This window comes from Miniopterus schreibersii, assembly GCF_964146895.1.
Source record: "Miniopterus schreibersii genome assembly, chromosome: X".
In the NCBI taxonomy this organism is placed as follows: Eukaryota; Metazoa; Chordata; class Mammalia; order Chiroptera; family Miniopteridae; genus Miniopterus; species Miniopterus schreibersii.
Window position 1 is genome coordinate 100,743,131 of NC_138104.1, and position 23,487 is coordinate 100,766,617.

Below are 23,487 nucleotides of genomic sequence, written 5' to 3' on the forward strand. Positions count from 1 at the left end.
GAATCCAAAAACCTCTACGATTAACAGAAAAAATGATAAATGACACTTCACACAAATTTAAAACTTTTACTTATCAAAAGACACCATTAAGAAAATGAAAATTCAAACCACAGATTAAGGAAAAAATTAAATCCAAACTGTGTAAAGAATGCCTACAAATCAATTACAAAAAGACAATTGAATAAAAATGTACAAAAAATTTGAACAGACATGTCTAAAAAGAAGATATATGAATGGCCAAAGAAAGCATGAAAGAATGCTCAGCATTGTTAGTCAAATGAAAACTGCATTGGGATACCACTACATAGTCACTAGAATAGCTAAAAGTTTAAATTTAAATATAAAACTTAAATTTAAGCATTAAAAAATATCAATACCAAAACAAACGTTTGCAAGAATTCACAGCAAAGGGAACTCTCATATATTGCTGGTGGGAATGTAAAATGATATGTGCATATGGGAGTTTCTTTTTTTTTTTTTTTAATTTATCTTTATTGAAAGTATTACAGGTGTCCCATTTTTCCCCCCAATTGACCCCCTCCACCTTGCTCCCACCCACTCCCTAGGCCTTCACCCCGTTATTTACTGTGTCCATAGGTTATGCATATAACTTCTTTGGTTAATCTCTTCCCACCCTCCACCCCACTTCCCTCTTTCCTCTGAAATATGATCGTCTGTTGCCTGTGTCAATGTCTCTGGATCTATTTAGTTCATCAGATTCTTTTGTTCATTAGCTTCTTCTTAAAGAAGACCCTTCAACTTTTCCTGTAGTGCTGGTCTGGTGGTGATGAACTCCTTTAGCTTTTTCTTGTCTGAGAAGCTCTTTATCTGACCTTCAATTCTAAATGATAGCTTTGCTGGGAAGAGCAGTCTTGGTTGTAGTTCCATGTTTTTCATCACTTTGAATATTTCTTGCCACTCCCTTCTGGCCTGCAAGGTTTCTGTTGAGAAATCAGCTGACAGTCGCATGGGTGCTCCCTTGTATGTAATTAACTGCTTTTCTCTTGCTGCTTTTAAGATTCTGTCTCTAACCTTCGTCATTTTAATGATGATGTGTCTTGCTGTGGGCCTCTTTGGGTTCCTCTTGTTTGGGACCCTCTGTGCTTCCTGGACTTGTAAGTCTGTTTCTTTCCCCAGGTAGGGGAAGTTTTCTGTAATTATTTTTTCAAATAGGTTTTCAATTTCTTGCTCTTTCCTCTCCTTCTGGCACCCCAATAATATGAATGTTGGCCTCTTGAAGTTTTCCCAGAGGCTCCTTATGCTATCTTCATATTTCTGGATTCTTTTTTCTTTTTGCTCTTCTGGTTGGGTGTTTTTTGTTTCCTCATGTTCCAAATTGCTGATTTGATTCTCAGCGTCCTCTACTCTACTGTTGACTCCCTGTAAATTATTCTTCATTTCAGTTCGTGTAGCCTTCATTTCAAATTGGTGCTTTATTATATCATCGATTTTCTCAGTTATTTTTATCATACTCTTACTAATATCCTTGAGCATCCTTATAACCAAAATTCTGAACTCTGTATCTGTTAGCTTGCTTGGATCTATTTCATTTAGTTCCTCTTCTAGAGATTGCTTCTGTTGTTTCCTCTGTGACATGTTTCTTTGACTCCCCATTTTGGCTGCTTCCAGGTGTTTGTTTCTATGTATTAGGTAAAGCTGCTCTGTCTCCTGGAATTTGTAGAGTGGCTTTGTGTAGTAGGTGTCCTGTAGGGTGCAGTGGCTCAGCCTCCCCAGTCCCCTGAGCTGGGCCCTCTAGGTGCTCCCCTGTGTGGGCTGTGTGCACTGTCCTGTTGTCGTTGAGCCTTGGTTGCTGTTGGTGTCCCTGGGAGGAACTGACCCCCAGGCCAATCGGCTGTGAGGACCCGCTGCAGCTACAGCCAGAGAGCTGCTGTGCTGGAGACACCCCCATGGAGCAGGATTTACTTCAGTGGGGCTTTGGTGTTCACCAAGGGCGCCCCTTGAGTGTCACTCATGGATGTGGTAGGGTTGTAACCCAGCCTGGTCGAGTCTGACCACCAGGTGCACTGTCTCTGGGGCCTCCGGGGAGGTGCACAGTCAGCCTGTGCCAGTGCCTTGCCCAGGGCCCCCCAGCATGAGCTACACAGCAAACCGTAGTTGGCTGCTCCTTGTGCTGGGCCTGGAGGTGCCCAGGAGAGGCCCAGCTATGAGCCAGTGCAGCTGCCGCTAGTGCCAGGCCTGGGGCCGCTTATCAAGCCGCATGGGGCAGCTGCTGCTTGTCTGAGAGATTTCAGGAAAGTCCTAAGCATGAGGCTGGAGAGGCCACGTGCACAGAAAAGCCCCTGGAAAGGGCCCGGATGAGCTGCAGGTGGGGAGGGCGGGGCCTCCAGGAATCACGGGGCGGGGCCAACGGTGAGTCAGGTGCTGGCGACTCAAACATGGCGCCTGCCTGCGGGCTGTGCGGGGAGGACTCGCCACAGGAGCCATGGCCTCCGCCAGCCCTTCTGCCCGGGAGGAAGCCGCCCTCCGCCTGTCGCCCGGATCTCAGGCAGGTCAGTCCCTCCCCGAGTGTCCCGGGTCCTTTCAGGCCGCTGCCCGGCGCTGGGCTCAGAGGGAGCGTCCGAGTGAGTCCGCGCTGGGCCCTTGAGAGGAGCTGCTGGGGCTCCCGCGGCCTCCGCGACCCTCAGGGACAGTCCCCGCTGGTTTCACAGCCCGGAGTTGTGGGGACGTCTCTTCCCGGCCTGGAGCCCTGGGCTGGGGGCTGCTGTGGGGCTGGGACCCCTGCTCCTCCGGGAAACCCCCGCCGCCAAGATTCCCTCCCGGGTTTCCCCGCGGCCCCGGGTGTGGGCCCGGACTTGTCTCCGGGATTCAGCCCCGCCCCGCCCGCGTCTCCCCCTCCTACCGGTCTCGGTGCTGCCTCAGCTCCCTGGTTGTTGGCTTCTGTGCAGCCAGATCTCAGAGGCTCTGAGGGACGGTGGTTCTGGGTTTTAGTTGTGATTTTGATGTGGTTGCGGGAGGCGGCGGGTGCGGCTGTGACCTGCGCCGCCATCTTGTTTCTCTATGGCAGTTTCTTAATAAAGATAAACATAGAACTACTTCTGATCCAGTAATTCCATTCTCAGGGACAGAACAAAGAGAAAGCAAAACATATGTCCTTAAAAATACTGTATCAATAGTGTTCATTGCAGCTTTATTCATGATAACCCAAAGCTACAAACACTCCAGGTGACCATCAATAGGAGAATGAAAAACAAATTGTGGTCTGTCTATACTATGGAGTACAACTAACTCGGCAATAAAAAATGAACTGCTAACACATGCAACAACATGGGTGAATCCTAAAATCATTAGGCTGAGTGAAAGAAACCAGACACTAAAGAGTTTGTACACTATAATCCCATGTATACGAATTTTTAGAACAGGCAACACTAATCTATGGTGATAGAAATCAGAACAGAGGTTGCCTGGCAGGGAATTATTAGGAAGGTGAAAAAGGAACTTTCTGAAGTGATTGAAGATTTTTTATGTGGTTTGGGGTGTTGCTTACATAGTTTTACATATTGTCTAAACTCATCTAATTCTACACAGAAGATAAGAGCATTTTCCTATCTGTAATTATACTCTACACACACAAAGAAAACAAGGCTAGAGGAACAGCTAGTGTAACTTTTTTTATGACATTGTTCCACGTGTTTTTATTTTCCTTCAACTCCGGTAGCTCTGTGAAACACTGTTTTTAGAATGTAAGTCACAGGGGTAGGAGCTACATCTGTTTAATTTGTTTAACATAATACCAATCCCTTTGCAAATTACTAGTGAGGTCGACAAAAAGAGAGGAGGGCAGAGGGTAGCTACTGATTAAATAAGAAAAACTTGCTTTTAGTGCAGAAAAAGAAATAAGCAGAAAGTGAAATGGTAAATATCTTAGAGCATTTCAATTCATGGTATATCATTTCCGAAGCATTCTGCACCATCCAAGTATATAGAACACTAGTTAGTGTCTAACTGTGCAAGTAGCTTGCATTCCATTTCTTCTCCACTTCTGTGGTACCAGCTATTGTATGAGTTTAAAACAGATATCTTCGCCACCACGAGTGTCTTATGTTCTATATCAGAAGAGGGAAGGAAGTGTAGCAGGTATTATACTAACAACATTTTGAGGTTGCTTGAGAAGTAATAAAACATGAAAGCCTATGACCCCTTTATCCTAAAAACAAGGCCTGCACAGCCGGGTGTGGCTCAGCGATTGAGCGTGGACCTGGGATCCAGGAGACAGCAGTTCGATTCCCGGTCAGGGCACATGCCTGGGTTGTGGGCTCCATCCCCAGTCGGGGGCGTGCAGGAGGCAGCCGATTGATGTTTCTCTCTCATCACTGATGTTTCTATCTCTCTCTCTTCCTCTCTCTGAAATCAGTAAAGATATGCTTTTTAAAAATAATAATAATAAAAAAGTGAGGCCTAATTAAACGAAAATGATCACTTAGAGCTCTTAGTTCATGACCAACAAACCGTAAAAATGCAAAGTGTCTTGCCTGGGCTGCCTGAGATTGCTTTTAAAAAGGAGGTAAAAATATCTGTAGTATTATTAGATATCCATGGTAGGAATTCTATTTTGAGAGAAAGAAGAACGAGGTCAAAACCCATTCAGTCAGCCCCAAATGTAATAGAGAACAGTCAAGTGATGCTTGTTCATGACTCATGAGTATAGTTGAGTCATTTACAAGAGACAAAAAGATCAGGGTGACATGCCTGAATTCTCAATCCCATGAATGTCAACAGAAAACAGAGGTAAAGGGAAGAGGTGTCTCAGAGCCTACTGGTATTTGTGAAATCTCCCCCTAAATACCAAAGAGAACCTACTATAAAGGGATACATCAGAAACAGGGAGTGTGATTTATGGAAACATCTATTTGCACTAATAAGCTGTTGTAACTCAGGCAACTTAATACAGTTCCTTAAATTATGTGTACAGACATGGTAGCAAAGCAGCATAAGAAAGTATGTATCAATCCATTTTCCAAAAAAAAAAAAAGTGGAGTCATCCAGTTGAGTATCAGATGAATGCAAATTACTGTTATTATTTTCCAAAAGGCTGTCAAATTCTTCTTAAAAGATATTTTCAGGTATTATAGACATTTTGCTATATTTACAATTTCTTGTAATGAACAACTAGTAATGTGTATCTTTATATTGGGATATCGGTAAAATCCAGAGAAAAGCAGCACTTTGCAAACTATTTTCAGATCTGCTTTAGAAGGTTTGCCCACAGACAAAAAGGAATTACAGTGAATCTCAATGCAAATATCTGATAAAAAATTCTATAGCTAAGGCAGTGTGTAACAAGATCAATAAATATTCCTATATGGTTTCAATAGTAATCACACGCTAGAAAATATATTTTTAAAAATTAATGAACAGATCAACAGAATAAAAACAATAAGCATAAAGGTGCTCATGCAGTAAGAACCATAATAGCAGAAAACTAAAAATAACATATGCCTAATATTAGGGGAATAGTTAAGAAAATCATGATACTTTGATTAAATTAAATACCATTCACCATTTGAAACTATAAACAAAATATATGTAATACTGAGGATCTTAAATATATACAAAGATGACAGAGGGATATATTTTAAAATTGATATAATCAGGTTTTGCTTTTTTAAAAAAATGTAATGCTGTTATTATTGCTTTATACCAAATAATCATTTGTAAATTTGTAATAAAAAAACAATAATAACATGTTCCATTCATTTAAAATATTTACTATAATAGATATAGTGCTAAATCCTTTATACTGTTTCCCAATGCAGTCAGTCCCATCCCCAAGACATCCAATAATAATAATTCAGGGAATATCCTGCTATATCTCTCACTATGCTGTATACAAACACATGAACATGAGCGAGAGCATCTATTTATTTTACCAAAATTACACCATACTGTATCTTTTACCCTGAAGACTGTTTTTCCCCGTTACTTAATAACATATCACTGCATTTCTGTAAGTCAACATATAGCTATAATTCATTTTTCTAGTAATCATTCAAAGTAAAAATTTGCATGATTAATCCAGTCATTTTTCTACTGAGGAACATCCAAGTTATTTCCAGTTTTACCACTACAAGAAATAACTGCCTGGATATAGCTATATCTTACATTATGGTATTTTTAATCCTGTAGCTGGTATTGCTGGGTCGAAGGAATATCCATTTTTATATTTTTAACAAATATTAAAATATAGCTTTCCATAAAGGCTCTACATTCACCTTCCCACAGCAATACGTAAATGTCTCTTTTCCCAGATTGTCAGCAGTACTGAATGTTATCAACCTTTTATTTTGTGCAGTTGGACAAGTGAAAATTGTACTTGAAATCTTCCCTCCCTTGAATGCTAATGATGTTAAAACTTTCATTGGTTTACTAATCATTTCATTTTAGTTTCTATAAATATAAACAGACTTTTTTGTTATGTTGTTTTTCCATTCAATTTGTGGGAGCTCTTTGAAAACTGGAAGTATTAAGTTTTTGCCTGTCATATACTTCTATTTATTTGAGTCAATCAATTTCTTGTCTTTTGGTATTTTATTATACATTTTTCCATTTAGAAATTTTTTTTCTTTTTTTTCTTTTTTTTTTTTTTATTGTTCTAAATATTAAAGATGTCCCTTTTTTTCCCCATTGACCCTGTCTTGTTTCAGGATTCTTAGGATACATTCCTAGGACTGGGATCACAGGGTCAAAAGGCAGCTCCAGTTCTAATTATTTGAGGAACCTCCATACTGTTTTCCATAGTGGCTGCCCCAGTCTGCATTCCCACCAGCAGTGCACTAGGTTTCCCCTTTCCCCACACCCTCGCCAGCACATGTCGTTTGTTGATTTGCTGATGGAGCCATTCTGACAGGTGTGAAGTGACACCTCATTGTGGTTTTAATTTGCATCTCTGATGATTAGCGATGTCGAGCATTTTCTCATATGTCTCTTGGCATCTGTATGTCCTCTTTGGAGAAGTGTCAATTCAGGTCGTTTGCCCATTTTTTAATTGGGTGGTTTGTGTTCCTCTTGTTGAGTTGTATGAGTTCTTTGTACACTTTGGAAATTAGCCCCTTATCAGATGCATCCTTGGCAAATATGCTCTCCCGTACCCTGGGTTCACTTTGCATTTTGAGGCTGCTTTCTTTTGCTGGGCAGAATCTTTTTAGTTTGATGTAGTCCCATTTATTTACTTTTTTCTTTTGTTTCTCTTGCCGTAGGTGATGTTTCAGTGAAAATTCCACTATGTGAAATGTCTGTGACTTTACTGCCTATGTTTTCTTCCAGGATTTTTATGGTTTCATGACTTACGTTTAAGTCTTTTATCCATTTTGAATTTATTCTTGTGTATGGAGTAAGTTGGTGGTCTAGTTTCATTTTTTTGTGTGTGTAACTGTCCAATTTTTGCAACACCATTTATTGAAGAGACCGTCTTTACTCCATTGTATGCTCTTGCCTCCTTATACTTCTGAGCTATTTGCTCTAGGCATGTCCCTTTTGTGGGTGACCCTTTTGTGGGTTCTTTGGGCTGTCCTGTTGTGATTGGGTCTAGATTGTTGTTGACCCATTCTTGGGAGGACTCTCCTCTCAAGTTGGCTAACTGTGGTGCTCAGCCACAACCACATCCTGTGAGCTATTGTACAGGTACTGAGAGGGCAACACAAAACATAACCACGCTGCCAGGAAACAAACAATAACTTACAAAATATCCTGAGAATCACAATGAAAACATCACAAGAGAAAGTAGAATTGAGAGAGTGAAGTGAGAACACAAATGGTAAAGCAAAAAGGGGGGGGGCATATTATTGCTAATAATAAATAAAATAATAATAAAATAGAAAAGTAAAAAGTAGAGAAGCTACTGGGAGATAAAAGGGGCAGATAAAAGATTCTGAAAAGAAAGAAGGATGAGCAAAAAATTAAGGGTAGAGAGTAGGACTAGGAACATGGTTGAAAAAGAAAAAATAAAAAGAAAATAGACAAACACAAAGAAACAAAAAGACATGAAGACAGACAATAAAAGGGGAGAAAAAGAAAAGAAAGAAAAAGTTATGCCAATGGAACAGAAAGACAGAGAGAGGTAAAGCAAGGGCAAGGAAGGAGGTCAATAAGAGATATGGGGGAAACAATAGAGAGAAGCAGTAAACTCATTGGTTATAATGATAATATCCCAGCAATAAACCACAGAATATCAAGAAAATCTTGATAATAGAACAAAAAACAAAACAAAGGGGGGGGGCGGGAAGCAAAGCAAGACAAAACAAATTTTTAAAAATTAATTAAAATTTTCTTTTCCATAGATGGAAAAATCAGCACCCTAGCCAAAAACTGGTTTTTAAAAAACCATGAAAGAAATTTAACTTAAATGTCTAAAAATATAGCAATTGTTAAATAAGTTATGGTACATCTATATAGAGGAAACTGATATATCTATACAAAAGAATCTATTCAATGTATATAAGAGATATTTCAAAGAACATTTCATGACATTGCAAATCCTCATGCTAGCATATTAAGTTCAATAGACATCTTCCAAAACTGTATATTTCACTTAATATTATTTTTGGAGATAGTAGGGGAGACAGAATAGGTGGGAAGTACATATATAACAATATGTTTTGTGTAGATGTATCAAAGTACTTTTCATATATGTGTAAAAGGACTGTACTTCCTTTTTCCCAGATTTTCTACAATAAGCATAATCAGATGGAAAAAGACAAACCTAAGATGCACTATCTTTTAGATTCATACTTATAGGATGGGTAAAGCAATTTTCCCTTTCATTGTGTCTTTTCCCCTCATTTACAATATGTATGCATTTCCTGGGCTGCCATAACAAAGTATCACAAACTTGGTGTCTTAAAACAACATAAATTTATTCTCATAATTCTAGAGGCCAGAAGTCTGAAATCCAGGTTTCAGCAGGGCCACACTACCTCTGAAGGCTCTAGGGAAGGATTATCCTTCCCTCTCCTAGCTTCCAATGGTTGCCAGCAAGCCTTGGCATTCCTTGGCTTGTAGACATATCACTCCAATCTCTGCATCTTTACATGGCTCTCTTTCCTGTGTCTGTGTCCAAATTACTCTCTTCTTATGATGACATGTCATTGGATTAGGGTCCATTCTAATCCAATATGACCTTGTCTTTACTTGAGTCCATCTGCAAACACCCTATTTTCAAATAAGGCTATGTTCACAGGTTTTGAGGGTTAAGACATCAACATATCTTTAGGAGGGACACAATTCAACCCATAACAGCCCACCTTCTACCTCGCCAAAGTTCATATCCTTCCCACATCCCCAAAAGTCTTTCTATGTCTCCCCCCTAAATTCTTGTGGTTAATTCTGTAAACTAAATGCAAGCATGACCATCACACAACCCTATTAGTCAACAGTGCCCATATAGCCAGACCTTTATAGAGCTAAAATTAAAGCAGAATACATCAATCCACACCTTTGCTCCCAGACAAAACCCCTATTTCTGTCAGTGATATAAAGCCAAGGGAGAAGTCCTCACTTTGCCGAAGCCCTCATCTCTCTCAAGAGTCATGGAATGATTGTATCAAGTTCTTTCTGGGCCAACACAAATCATGTGGATCGGCCGTCCAGGCCACCAAGCATTATTTTGACTATTTGACCACTAAGCAGTACTTCCTGATTTTTAAAATCATGCTGTTCACTCAAATGTTTTCATGTCTGCAGAAAAATTAATATCTTCCCTTCAGGAAGGGAGTTGCAGTTCACAGTTCAGCCCTGACAACAGCATGAGCTAATTAACCAACCTTGGAAACAAAATAGAACCATTTTTTAGATTATATTTTAAACCTGTTTAACAAATATAATATGCATAGCTGCTGAGGCAGTAGTCACCGCTAAGAAATTATGAACATAAATTAGCAGAGCAGTTGTCTTATCCACAGGTAAGCAAGTTTTCAGATTGATTTGTTTTCAAAATAGAAATCAAAGTTGTCAAGGCAAAAATTACATGCAGACATACTGAGGCATTGATACAGGGCCAGAAAAGTAAAATTTTTAGAAAATGAGGGAACAGACCACTAGGTTGGATTCAAGTCATAGGTCCCCAGGTTGATGGAAATGCTGTAGTGTAATAAAAGGAAGAGAAAACTCTAAGTCAGAAAGCACTAACAGTCACTCAACTACTCCAATTCTACGTGACCCTGAGTGAGCAAGGCTGCTCTCCAGGCAAGACCAGCTTCATAATTTGCAGGACCCAATGCAAAATAAAAATAATTCTTGTTTATAAATTATTAAGAATTTTAGAAAGGTTGTAACAGAGCATTAAACCAAACATAGGGCTCTTCTAAGCACAAGACCTTGTGCAGCTTTCAATCTTTTAATTAGTGAAATGGGAATCAAACAAAATTATATTTGCCTTGCCTCATTCATGCAGTGATTGGGATGATCGATTGAGATAATCTGTAAAAATGCTGTCCAAATTTGAAAGCACTTTATCCAGAGCAGAGGCTGTGGAAAGTCTGGAAACACAGTAGGAGTCTCCTGGACACCTTCTGCCCACTTACAGGAATTTAGTAAAGGATAGCTGAATATTTCACCAATTTTAGTGCTTTATAAATCACCAAATTGAAATGGAGCTTATTCTTAACAGTTTACACTGAATTTAAAGAAACCAGTTTGCTAAGTGCAGTGTGATTTCCTGAACTGGATCCTAGAACACAACAAGGAAATCAATGAAAAAAACTGGTAAAAACCCATAAAAGCCACTGTTAATTTCTCACTTTTGACAAATGTACCATGGTATGTAAGATGTTAACATTAAGGGAAACTGGGTGAAGGTTGGGCAGGAATTCTCTGTACTAGCTTTGCAACTTTTCTGTAAATCTAAATTATTCCAAAATAAAAAATTCATTTAAAAAATGAAACTACTCCAGTTTGATGGACTGTGGGGAAAATGATAATTCTTATTTACTTGGATGTAAAATAATAACATTACCTTGTATATTAAAATATGGAAACTTGACCCTGGCCAGTGTGGCTCAGTTGGTTGGAGCATCCTCCCATAAACCAAATGCTTGTGGGTTCGATCCCCTGTCAGGGCATGTGCGGGACATCCAATCGATGTTTCTCTCTCACATCCATGTTTCTCTCTCTCCCTCCCTCTCAAATCAATTTTTTAAAATTAAAAAATATGTATGGAAACCTGTCCCAAGCTACCTACACAGTTGTTTTAAATTATATATACTAAATACATATGTCCGTAGATAGATAGACAGCAAAAGGGGCAGAGGAGAAAACAGACTGAACAGGCTGGATACATGGAAATGACTTGAAATTTTGCTGCATGCAGTCAAGTATTCTACATATTTCTAATTTAGTAAAAGTTTCTACTTTAATTCCAATATCTTCTTCCTTTAGCCAGTAGTGCTCCATATTCTTTTCTTATTAACATTTTCTTTCTGATTGCAAGATTAATTCATGCTTGTTTTAGAAATACATAAAAAATGCAAACACCTCCCCCCCCCCCCAATCATCTATAATCCTATCACTGAGAAGTAATCATGGTCAGCATTTTGTGTCATTTGTATCACTCTCTTATGTGTGCATATGCATGTGAACATAAAGTATACTTTAGAATAATGGAAACCATTGTATATAAACCAGCATTTCCCAAATTATGTTCCATGGAACACTGGGATCAGTGGACAAAAATTGGGGAATATATCATACCATATTCTCCCTCATGGAGATTCACTCTGCAGAGTAGCACAATGAAAGCCATGAGAAGTCCTGCATAACTTTTTTTATTAAATTATTAGGGTGACATTGGTTAATAAAATTATACAGATTTCAAGTATGCAGTTGTATGATGCATCATCTGTATATTGCATTGTGTGTTTACCACCAAAAGTCAAATCTTCTGCCATCACCATATATTTGACACCCTTTACCCTATACTACCCCACCCCCTTCCCTCTGGTAACCACCATACTGTTGTCTGTGTCTATGAGGGTTTGTTTTTCTTACTTGTTCATTTGTTGCTTTCAGCTTTGTATACCACATATGAGTGAAATCATATAAGTTTTTCTGACTTATTTCACTTAGCATGGTATTCTCAAGATCCATCAATGTTGTCTCAAATAGCAGTATTTTATCTTTTCTTATGGCTGAGTAGTATTCCATGGTGTATATATACCACATCTTCTTTATCCAGTCATCCATCCAGGGACACAATCCATCCCTCCCCCCACTGATTTGTGAATATTATTTTCTCTTATATAAATACTGGAGTTTAAATAAGGGTACAAATTGGATCTAATTGAGGGTAAGTATAGGGGCATTTCTAAGGCATCCCATTGATCTGTCCTTTCTTACACTAGCTCAACACTGTAGTCCCCCTTTATCTGCAGTTTTGCTTTCCAGGGTTTCAGTTACCTGCAGTCAACCATGGTCCAAAAAATATTAAATGGAAAATTCCAGAAATAAACAATTCATAAGTTTTAAATTGTGTGCTGAGTAGCATGATGAAGTCTCACACCTTCCCACTATGTCTGGCCTGGGATGTAAATCATCCCTTTGTCCAGTGTCTCCATACTGTATATACTTTTTCGCCCATTCGTCACTCAGAGCCATCTTGGTTATCAGTTCAGCTCTCTCTGCATCATAGTGTTTGTGCTCCAGTCACCCGTATTTTACTTATTAATGGCCCCAAAGTACGGGAGTAGTGATACTGGCCATTTGGACATGCCAAAGAGAAGCCATTAAGTGCTTCCTTTAAGCGAAAAGGTGAAAGTTCTGGGCTTAGTAAGAAAAGGAAAAAAAATACATGTGGAGGTTGCTAAGATCTACAGTAAGAATAAACCTTCTATCTGTGAAATTACCTAATTTATAAAGTAAAATTTATCATAGGTATGTATGTATAGGGAAAAGCATAGTCTATATAGGGTTCAGTGCTCTTGGAATATACCCCCCACAAATAAAAGGGAACTACTGTATTTTCATTTTAACATACATTTGAACATCTGTTAGTTTTAAAATGTATGATAAAAGACCACTCCACTTTACTGCTATAAGTTCTTCTCAAAAGAAATTAAATGGAATCTTAGGAGTATTTGTGTTAGGAAAGTAAAATCCAGCATATACCTGAATAATCTACACAGAGACCACACAGAGATATTGACTTTGAGTTTACTAAGAGAAAAGAACCAGATATGAGCCAAAAAAAAATTTATCTGAGAGTGAGAGTGGCAGACACACACTATCTTGGGAGAAATTCTCGCCCCATTTACTTTAGGCCTATAGAAAACACTCAGTCAATTCTTGATTCTTCCTCCCAGTTAAATCTACAATAAAAATGTCTCTAGAACTCCATGGATCATCAATCCCACATTAGCTATGAATTTAGCTTTGTCCCCAACCAAATGCATTAGCAGAGTCTTCACAGAAAACCTGCTGTGTGTAAAAGCATCTCTCTCTTCCCCTGGTCACCTTCCTTGGGTGGGTTGTAAACAAAGAAATCCTCAAAAGTGTGCCAGCAGGAGGAAGAAACCCAGCAGCCAAACCTCAGATTGATGGTGTAGACCCGGATTGCCAAACTACCACCCGCCCACAGGCCAAATGTAACCTGCAGCCTCTTTTTGTGCATAAAGTGATTGGAGCACATCCATGCTATTTCTTTCTCCAGTTGTCTATGCAATGGCAGAATTGAATAGTTGCAACAGGAGCTCTATGGCCTGCCAAGCTAAGAATATTTACTATCTGGCCTTTTATAGAGAAAGTTTGCTAAGTATGTCCAGGCATAGCCGCTTCCCCACTCCTCACTAGTCAGGCCCCTGCAAAGACGCCTGCCTCACTGGTTGTTAAGGCAGACTCTTATTTCTCTTTAGTTTCACCTCAGTAATTTCTCTCTGCTTTTAATTAGAACTGAACCCAGACCTCAGCCATTCACACAGAAGACCAGAGGGTAATGCAGTCACAATTTTTAATTTTCCTCCACTAGGCTTCAGTCAGCTCCTAAATCAATCTGATTGTCAAGGCCTGAAAAATGCTCAAGCTGAGACTAAAAAATGAAGGTAAAACAGCTAAGAAAAAGGCACTGTGCCTCTTCCATTGTGCTATTTATGATGTATAAGAGAAGCCTAGACTAAGGTGAAAATAGCAACGTGGAAATGTCCAAGTTTCAGGATCTCCAAAATAGATGCATTATTTTTAAACACATTTCTGGTGTCAGTATGAAACCTGTTCGGGTAAGAGCCAAGACATTTACAGGCCTTTGCTAGCAGTGAAGTAATTGCTGGCTTTAAGCCAAGTGGTTCAGTTCCTGAGCCATAAATTGAGTGACACTTTGTACCAATAATCTTGTGTTTCCACCGAGGCAAATGAGAACAGAAACAGACCAAACGATAACAGTGTTCTCAGGTTTACACCGCATTTCAGACTTCAGAGTTCAAAGTATGTAAATTGTTTTTCAAATCATTTCCTAAAAACTCAGCTACAGATTTGGTGAACAAAATTATAGGAACACTTCATTTATTCTGCTTTACCAGAAAATGAGGTATTCCTTATGTATAATGTTTCCAAATAATTAAATTTGAAGTTCAGAACTCTGGTCATAATCACTTTTGAAATAATTTTTTTCCAAAATATATTGCTTTACTTTAGACTATATGCAAAACACTCGAGTTTTTAGTGACCAAAGGCCATCATTTTGAGCATTTAAGGCTCTGTCAAGAACCATCACTGCCCTTAAGGAATTGATGGTCCAGGTGTCAGCAGATATTTTCTGTAAAGGGCTAGATAGTAAATATTTTTGGCTTTGGGGCCACATATGGTCTTCGTTGCATGTTCTCTGAGTGTGGAGAAATAAATTCTATCTGGGAATATTAGGCTTCTTGGAGGATCTGAGTTGAGTCCTCAAAGGATGAGAATCACTCTTTGTTTTCAAAGGTAAATAAATATACATCCAGAATATATAAAGAACTCTTATGACTCAACAACAAAAAGACAACCTAACTGAAAAATGGGCATAGAACTTAAACATTTCTCCAAAGAAGATATACAGACAGCCAATAAGCTCCTGAAAAGATGCTCAACATCATTAGTTATCAAGGAAATACAAATCAAAACCACAATCTGATACCACTTCACATCCACTAGGATGGCTACAATTTTTTTTAATGGAAAATAACAAGGATTGGAGAGAATGTGGAGAAATCGTAACCCTTATACATTGCTGGTGGGAATGTAAATTGATGCAACTGCTGTGGAAAACAGTCTGGCAATTCCTCAAAAAGTGTAACATAGAATTAGCATATTACCCAGTAATTTCACTACTAGGTATATATCCAAAAGAATTGAAACAAGCATTCAAACAAGTGCTCGCACACACATGTTCATGGAAGCATAATTCACAGTAGCCAAAAGGTAGAAACAGCCCAAATGTGCATCAACTGATGCATAGATAAACAAATGCGTGGTCTAGCCATACAATGAAATAGTATTCAGCCTTAAAAAGTAATGAAGTTCTGTCCGGCCAGTGTGGCTCAGTGGTTGAGTGTCACTGGTTCAATTCCCAGGTTGCAGGCTCGATCCCCAGTAGGGGGCATACAGGAGACAGCCAATCAATGTTTCTCTCTCATCAATGATTCTCTCTTTCCCTCTCCCTTCCTCTCTCTCTAAAAATCAATAAAAAACATTTTTTTTTAAAAAAAGGAAGTGATAGCATCTTCCCCAATTCTACTCTCTAGAGGAAATCACCATTGACTAAACGTTTCAGATACCTTTTTTAAAAATTTATCTTTACTGTTGAAAGTATTACAGATGTCCCCTTTTTCCAGATACTTTTTTAAAACAAAATGAGAATCCCACTATAGTCAATACTCTAAAACCCAGTTTTTAAATTTAATAGATCATGAGCATGTTTTCATGTCTATATAGTTCTTTTACCCTTATCAATGGCTGCACGATACGCCATTGCATAAATATACCATAATTTAGTTATCCGACCCCCAGGGCACTTGTTTCCATTTTTTCATTTGGTATAAAACTCTCAATATCTTTATTCACTTGCTTGATTATGTTGTCAAGATAAATTTCTAGAAGTGGAATTGCTTGGGCAAAAGATACCTATTAGTCACTGTGACAAATGCTCCTGAATTGTCCACCCCTAACTTTGTATGAATTTAGATCTTCATCACTCGTGTGTGAGAGAGCCTCTCTCCTCATACCATCACAATCCTGCCTATTGTCAGTCTTTTTAGTCTTTACCAACCAATAAGTCAAAACTTATATCCATTTTCTACTTTGCATTTCTTCTGTTATTAACAAAGTTGAGCATCTATTCATAAAGGTATTGGCCATTTGAACTACTTTTAAGAATTGATTCTTTACGTCCATGTTGGCATTCATTTTATTGATTAGTAAGACTTACATTATAGCTAATGACCCCTCTATATTTTTTTTCTGTTACATTTTGTTGGAGCTTCTCCTATGGGTTAATATTTTTCTTTTAACTTATGATATGTTTGGCCACATAAAGTTTTTATGTTTTTTTAATGAAGTCAAACCTCTCAATATTTTTATTTAATGTTTCTGACTCTTGTGCCATGCTTTAAGGGAGACTTCATATCAAGATTATGAAAATATTTTCCTGTTGTGATATTTTGAGCACATGAGTTTAGTCTTGTATTAATTATCATATTATTTTCCATAAGAACAACTGTAAACCTACTTTTGTCCCACTCTGTATATGTATAGTTGGTCTTCCTCCCTGTTTGGAAACGCAGCTCCGAAAACCCTTGGAATTTTCTAAGTGATAAGAGCAACCAAAGTATCTTTCCTTATGTTAATGACGTTACTTTTGGACCACACCTAAGGATAGGCTGGTTGCCTGGAGAACCAACGATGTAATTAGATGGTTGCAACTTCCAGTCCCACCTCCAGCAGGGGAGAGGATCTGGAGGTTGAATCTACCACCAATGTCCAATGATCTAATCAGTCACACCTATATAATGAAGCCTCCATAAAAACCCAAAAGGACAGAGTTCAGAGAGCCCCCAGGTTACAGAGCTCATGGAGATTGGGGGAGAGTGGCACTCCTAGAAAGGGCATAGATGCTCTACACCCTTTCCCCACACCTTGCCTTCTCATCTCTTCCATCCTACTGTTTCCGAGTTATATCCTTTTATAATAAACCTGTAATCTAGTAAGTAAAATCTCTGTCTGAGTTCTGTGATCTGCTCTAGCCAATTAATCAAACCCATTGAGGGAATTGTTGGAATCTCCGATCTCTAGCCAATCGGACTTCTGACAAGCTGGCATCTGAAAGTGGGGTGGGGAACAGTCCTGTAGAACTGATCCCTTAACCTGAGGGATTTGATTCTATCTCCAGATACATAGTGTCATAACTGAGTTGAAGTGTAGGGACATCAAGCGGGTGTCAAAGACTTGGTGTGGAAACACACCCATACACACACATGGGAATTGGGTGTCAAAACCCTTTATTTGTTTTTCTAGGAAGGTTTTACTTTTCCCAATTAAGTCTTAGTCTACCTGGGATTGATATTTGTTTATGGTGAAAATTAAGGCTCCAACTTTAGAAATGAGGACAGCAGATGAGATTATCTCTGAATTTGCTTTTTGTTTAATTGGCTGGTTGCTTGGTTGTTTGGATGATTGGTCGGGGTTTTGAAATTTGGTTGGTTTGTTGTTGTTTTTGGAGGAATGAGGTTTTTTGTTTTTATTCAAATTTTTCAATTATCTTTGTGAATATGTTGCTGTGGAGAATGGTTTTAAGTGCAGATTCACAACAAATTGATTCAAGAGTGATGTTCAGAGACTAATATTGTGCCCCCTTTTCTTTCCATAGATGCCTCTTATGATTCCAGACTTGGTCCAATGGAGACTGGAACCAGAGTGTACAGCTGCAGATATAAATAAAATCAAGATCAAATCAAAGGAAGTGAAGATGCCTGAGTGATGACACAATGAGGACTTCAGTGTTTGACAACACATACAAAAAATCCAGGTATCCTCTTCCTCTTGCCTTTATTCATGTCCCTTGACTCTACAAACTTATCTCAAGACCCTTGCCAGAAAGCTTTTCACGGCTGCCTCTAACTGCCTCCACATAGCTTAGAGCTATACTGTCCAATTCAGTGGTGACTTGTTGCATATGGCTTTGAGCACTTCAAATATGTCAAGAGCCCTTGAGGAACTAAATTTTTAATTTCAATTTATTTAATTTAAATTTAAAAATAAATGCTTGATTCAGTAACTGGAAAAATTTTAAGTTTGCTTGGAACTTCTTTGTGAATCTACTTTTTCAACTGTAATTTTTATGTAATTTAAATGCCACCTAAGTTTGCTTCTGAAGGCTCGCACCTACAAATTTCCTCAGAGTAAGGCCCCTCAGCTCTGGAGCCACTTCACCATCCTGTACTGAGGGCAGAAGTGTCTGAGAGTTCACTTCCTCCCCAGGCAGCCCCAAGGATTGAGTGTGGGAGTATGGAAGCCTAGCCCCCTCAGCTTGTGGACAGGCATCTTCTAAGGCTTCATTCATCCTTCAGAGCTCCCAGGGATGGGAATGAGGCTATTACTTCCCTATCCCACTCCCTTCCTCCTGGCCTCTCCCAGGAGCACTTCCTTAGGAAATTACTTGCTCTCAAATTCTCCTATCGGGTCCACTTCTAGGGAACCTGAGTTCAGACAAACCTTCTTTTTACTGCATTTAGATAATAATATCATTCATTTATTGAGGACTGCCACCTATTAGGCATGGTGCTGGGCACTTCATCTTGTTAAAGAGAAAACCACAGACCCAAAATGGAGTCACTTATGATAAACCACATCATCAAATGAGGGCTTAATACCTAATTAATTGCCATTTCAGTATTCCCCCAAGAATATAATCTTAAGGTCTGTCTAGGATTTTCTGGTCAGCACCAATGGGGTAATCTATTGCATGGTCCCTCTCTATCCCTCAGAGGAATATAAGGTAACCCACCTAAAAAGACCTTTTTGTCCCCAAAAGGGAGGTGACCTAATCTTAATCCTTTTTTGTTGTTTATTACTTCCTTTTCTTGCCTTTAAAAGCATTTTCCATTCTGTAGCCCTTTGAGGCACCTTTCTACTTGCTAGATGCTACCCGATTCATGAAATCATTCAATGAAGCCAATTTGATTATTAAGATTTACTTGGTTGAAGTTTAGCTTTTGACAATCCCATGAAGCAGTCCCTGTGTCTTCCTTGGTGGGAAGCAGAGCAACAGATGATTCCCTTGGAAGGGAAAGCACAAATGTAAAAGAGCAGTCATCATTTGCAGAGCAGACTGCTTAAATTAAGGAAGTGGTGTGACAAATCTTCATTTAGCAAGGCTCCTGAGACAGAAACTTGCCCAGTCATCAAAGCACTGTTTGCAGTGTTATTCAGGCAGTCAGATGGCACTCCCTAGGATTTGAAGACTTCACTTGCTGCCTTGAAGCCAAAATATTCTTAAGATAAACATAAAGCCCCATTTAGACATGACCATATGCAACACCAAGGAGCAAAATCATTTATTTTGCTCTAATGAAGTAAGTGGGGAAAAAACTCCACTGGGGGAAAAATACACTAAATGCAAAGGCATGGGGCACTTTTTCTTTCTCTTAAAAGCCACATTTATTCAGATAAATAATACCAGTTATCCAAGAAGGAACAGAAGAGGAAAAAAATCCTCTCTCTTAACTAGGCAATTGGATCATCCAAGAATTTCTTTGATTCCTGAGAGTCTGCTTGAATTATAGAATTATGTCTTTTTGCTCTTCACTCCTGTCACCATAATCCTTTCATTTTTCTCTTTTAAAATGAAAGTCTGACTTTTCCCTTTCAATACCAAAAGTTAGCAGATGTACCCACATGAAGGTAAAAATGCTGAACAAAAGGTTTTTCGTGTTTTTTGTTTTGTTTTGTTTTATTTTAAATATATCTTTATTGATTTCAGAGAGAGGAAGGGAGAGGGAGAGAGAGAAGCATCAATGGTGAGAGTCGTCATTGATTGGCTGCCTTCTGCACGCCCCCAACTGGGGATCAAACCTGCAACCCGGGCATGTGACCTGACCAGGAATCAAACCGTGATCTCCTGGATCCTAGGTCAATGCTCAACCGCTGAGCCATGGCCAGCCAGGTAAACAAAACATTTTTAAAAATTAGTCATAGGTATATGTTATCTAAATGATGACAACTTACAAAAGTTTGTTGTAAGTACTCTTTTATAAGGCTATATTTTAGGAAAATTAGAAGGTATAATTCCATAGAAACAGTATGATACAAGGTCAAGACAATTGAAAATCCTACTCAGTCTATTGGGTAGCTAAATATAAATACATAGTATCATTATAACACCAACTAATTTCCATGTATTTCTAAGGGAAATATGTCCACATGCACACATGATATGCCCTAAATCTGGCTTCTTGGCAGTTGGATTCTTAAAGAGAAGGGTTATGAGGGGTGCAGTAGATAGTTCAATGCAAAAAAAAATGTATGTTACATCAGCATAGGTATTATGTAGATATTTTTAACTTAATTTCTGAATACATACTAAATTTTCAGGGTTTAAAATTCAAAGTTACAAGTCTCAAAGAACCCAAAGAGGCCAACAGCAAGACACATCATAATTAAAATGGCAAAGCTTAGCCCAGCTTGCATGGCTCAGTGGTTGAGCATTGACCTATGAACCAGGAGGTCAGGGTTCGATTCTCAGTCAGGGCACATGCCCAGGTTGTGGGCTCATTCCCCAGTAGGGGGTGAGCAGGAGGCAGCCAATCAATTACTTTCTCTCATCATTGATGTTTCTTTTCTATCTCTCACTCTCTCCCTTCCTCTCTCTGAAATTAATAAAGATATATTTTTAAAATAATAATAATAATCGCTTTAAATGTAAATGGCTTAAATGCTTGAATCAAAAGACATAGAGTAGCTGATTAGATAAGAAAACAAGACCCATATATATGCTGTCTACAAGAGACCAATGTAGAATGAAAGATACACACAGACTAAAAGTAAAGTGATGGACAAAGATATTTCATGAAAATAGAAATGAATAAAAGCTGGCGTAGCAATACATATATCAGATAAAATAGACTTTAAAAGAAAGGCTATAGTGACAGACAAAGAACGACACTATATAAGGATAAAAGGAGAGAACCAAAAAGAGGATACAACCCGTGTAAACATTTATGCACCCAACATAGGAGCACCTAAATATATAAAGCAAGTATTGATGGACATAAAGGGAGATTTTGACAGTAATATAGTCATAGTAAGGGACTTTAACACCTTATTCACATCACTGGATAGATGTTCCAGACAGAAAATCAACAAGGAAATAACAGCTTTAAATGACACAGTAAATCAGATGGATTTAATTGATCTCTTCAGAGCATTTCATCCCAAAGCAGCTGAATATACATTCTTTTCAAGTGCACATGGAACCTTTTCTAGGATAGACCACATGTTAGGACATAAAACAAATCTCAATAAATTTAAGAAGATTGAAATCAGATCAAGCATCTTTCTGACCATAATGGCATGAATCTAGAAATTAATCAAAAGAAAAAAACTAAAAACACACAAAGACATGGAGGCTAAATAACATGTTAACAATGAGATCAAGGAAGAAATCAAAAGATACCTTGAAACAAATGAAAATGAGAACACAACAACCCAAAATCTATAGGACACAGTAAAAGCAGCCCTGAGAGGGAAATTCATAGCATTACAGTCCTACCTCAAGAAACAAGAGCAATCTCAGATAAACAATCTAAACTTACACTTAAAGGTACTAGAAAAATAAAAACAAACAAAGCCTAAAGTGAGTAGAAGAAAGGAAATAATGAAGAACAGAACAGAAATGAACAAAATAGAGCACTGTATAAAAAAGACAGTATAAAAGATCAATGAAACCAAGGACTGGTTCTTTGAAAAGATAAACAAGATTTTCAAAACTTTAATCAGATTCATCAAGAAACAAAGAGAGAGGATCCAAATAAATAAAATCAGAAATGAAAGAGGAGAAGTAACCACTGACACCACAGAAATACAAAGAATTGGAATAAAATATTATGAACAACAAATTGGACAACCTTGACAAAATGGATAAATTCCTAGGAACATACAATCTTCCATCACTTAATCAGGAAGAATCAGAAAATCTGAATGGACCAATTACAGCTAATGAAATTGAAGCAGTAATCAGAAAACTCCCAACAAACAAAAGTCTTGGACCGGATGGCTTCACAGTGGATTTTACCAAACATTCAAAGAAGAACTAACACCTGTCCTTCTTAAACTATTCCAAAAAATTCAAGAGGAGGGAAGACTCCCAAACTCTTTTTATGAGGCCAGCATTATCCTAATTCCGAAACCAGATAAAGACACTACAAAGAAAGAAAATTATAGGCCAATATCCCTGATGAACATAGATGCTAAAATCCTCAACAAAATATTAGCAAACTGGATCCAGCAATACATTAAAAAGATCATACACCATGATCACGTAAGAATTATTCCAGGGATGCAAGGTTGGTACAATATTCTCAAATCAATAAATGTGACACATCACATAAATGAAATGAAAGATAAATATCACATTATCATATCAGTAGATGCAGAAAAAGCATTTGATAAAATCCAGCACCCATTTATGATAAAAACTCTCAGAAAAGTGGGAATAGAGGGAACATATTTCAACATAATAAGGACCATATATGACAAACACACCACCAACATCATACTCAATGGGCAAAATCTAAAAGTGTTTCCCTTAATATCGAGAACAAGACTGGGATGTCTGCTTTCACCACTCTTATTCAACATAGTACTGGAAGTTGTAGCCACAGCAATCAGATAAGAAGAAGAAATAAAAGTCATGCAGATTGGAAAGGAGAAAATAAAACTGTCATTATTTGCAGAATGACATGACACTGTATACAGAGAACCCTAAAGATTCCACATAAAATTACTAGAACTGATCAACGAATTCAATAAAGTAGCAGGATACAAAGTAAATATCCAGAAATCAGTTGCATTTTTATACACCAATAATGAACTGTCAGAAAGAGAAACTAAGAAAACAATCCCATTTACAATTGCATCAAAAAATAAAATACCTAAGGATAAGTTTAAACAAGGATGTAAAAGACCTGTACTTGGAAAATTATAAGACACTGAACAAAGAAATTGAAGAAGATACAAATAAGTGGAAGCATATACTGTGTTCATAAATTGGAAGAATTAACATGATTAAAATGTCCATACTACCCAAAGCAATCTATAGATTTAATGCAATTCCTATCCAGGTACCAATGGTGTATTTCACAGAACTAGAACAAATATGTCAAAAATTTGTATGGAACCACAAAAGACCCCGAATAGCCACAGCAATCTTGATAAAAAAGAACAATGTTGGAGGAATCATGCTACCTGATATCAAACTATACTACAAGGCCATTGTAATCAAAACAGCATGGTACTGGCATA

At 38.1% G+C, this 23,487-nt stretch overlaps 1 protein-coding gene across 2 annotated transcripts in view; it reads left to right on the plus strand.

Annotated features, from left to right (window-relative positions):
- The window catches only part of GEMIN8 (gem nuclear organelle associated protein 8), a 170,701-nt gene that overhangs the window by 91,647 nt on the left and 55,567 nt on the right, over positions 1–23,487 (plus strand). The window contains exons 1-2 of one of the 2 annotated variants that reach the window (XM_081125196.1): positions 6,808–6,865; positions 17,837–17,995. The gene's annotated coding sequence lies outside the window, so the exon portion shown is untranslated. Of the gene's footprint in view, positions 1–6,807; positions 6,866–17,836; positions 17,996–23,487 lie in introns of those variants that run through there. The other variant, XM_081125195.1, reaches the window with a different exon arrangement.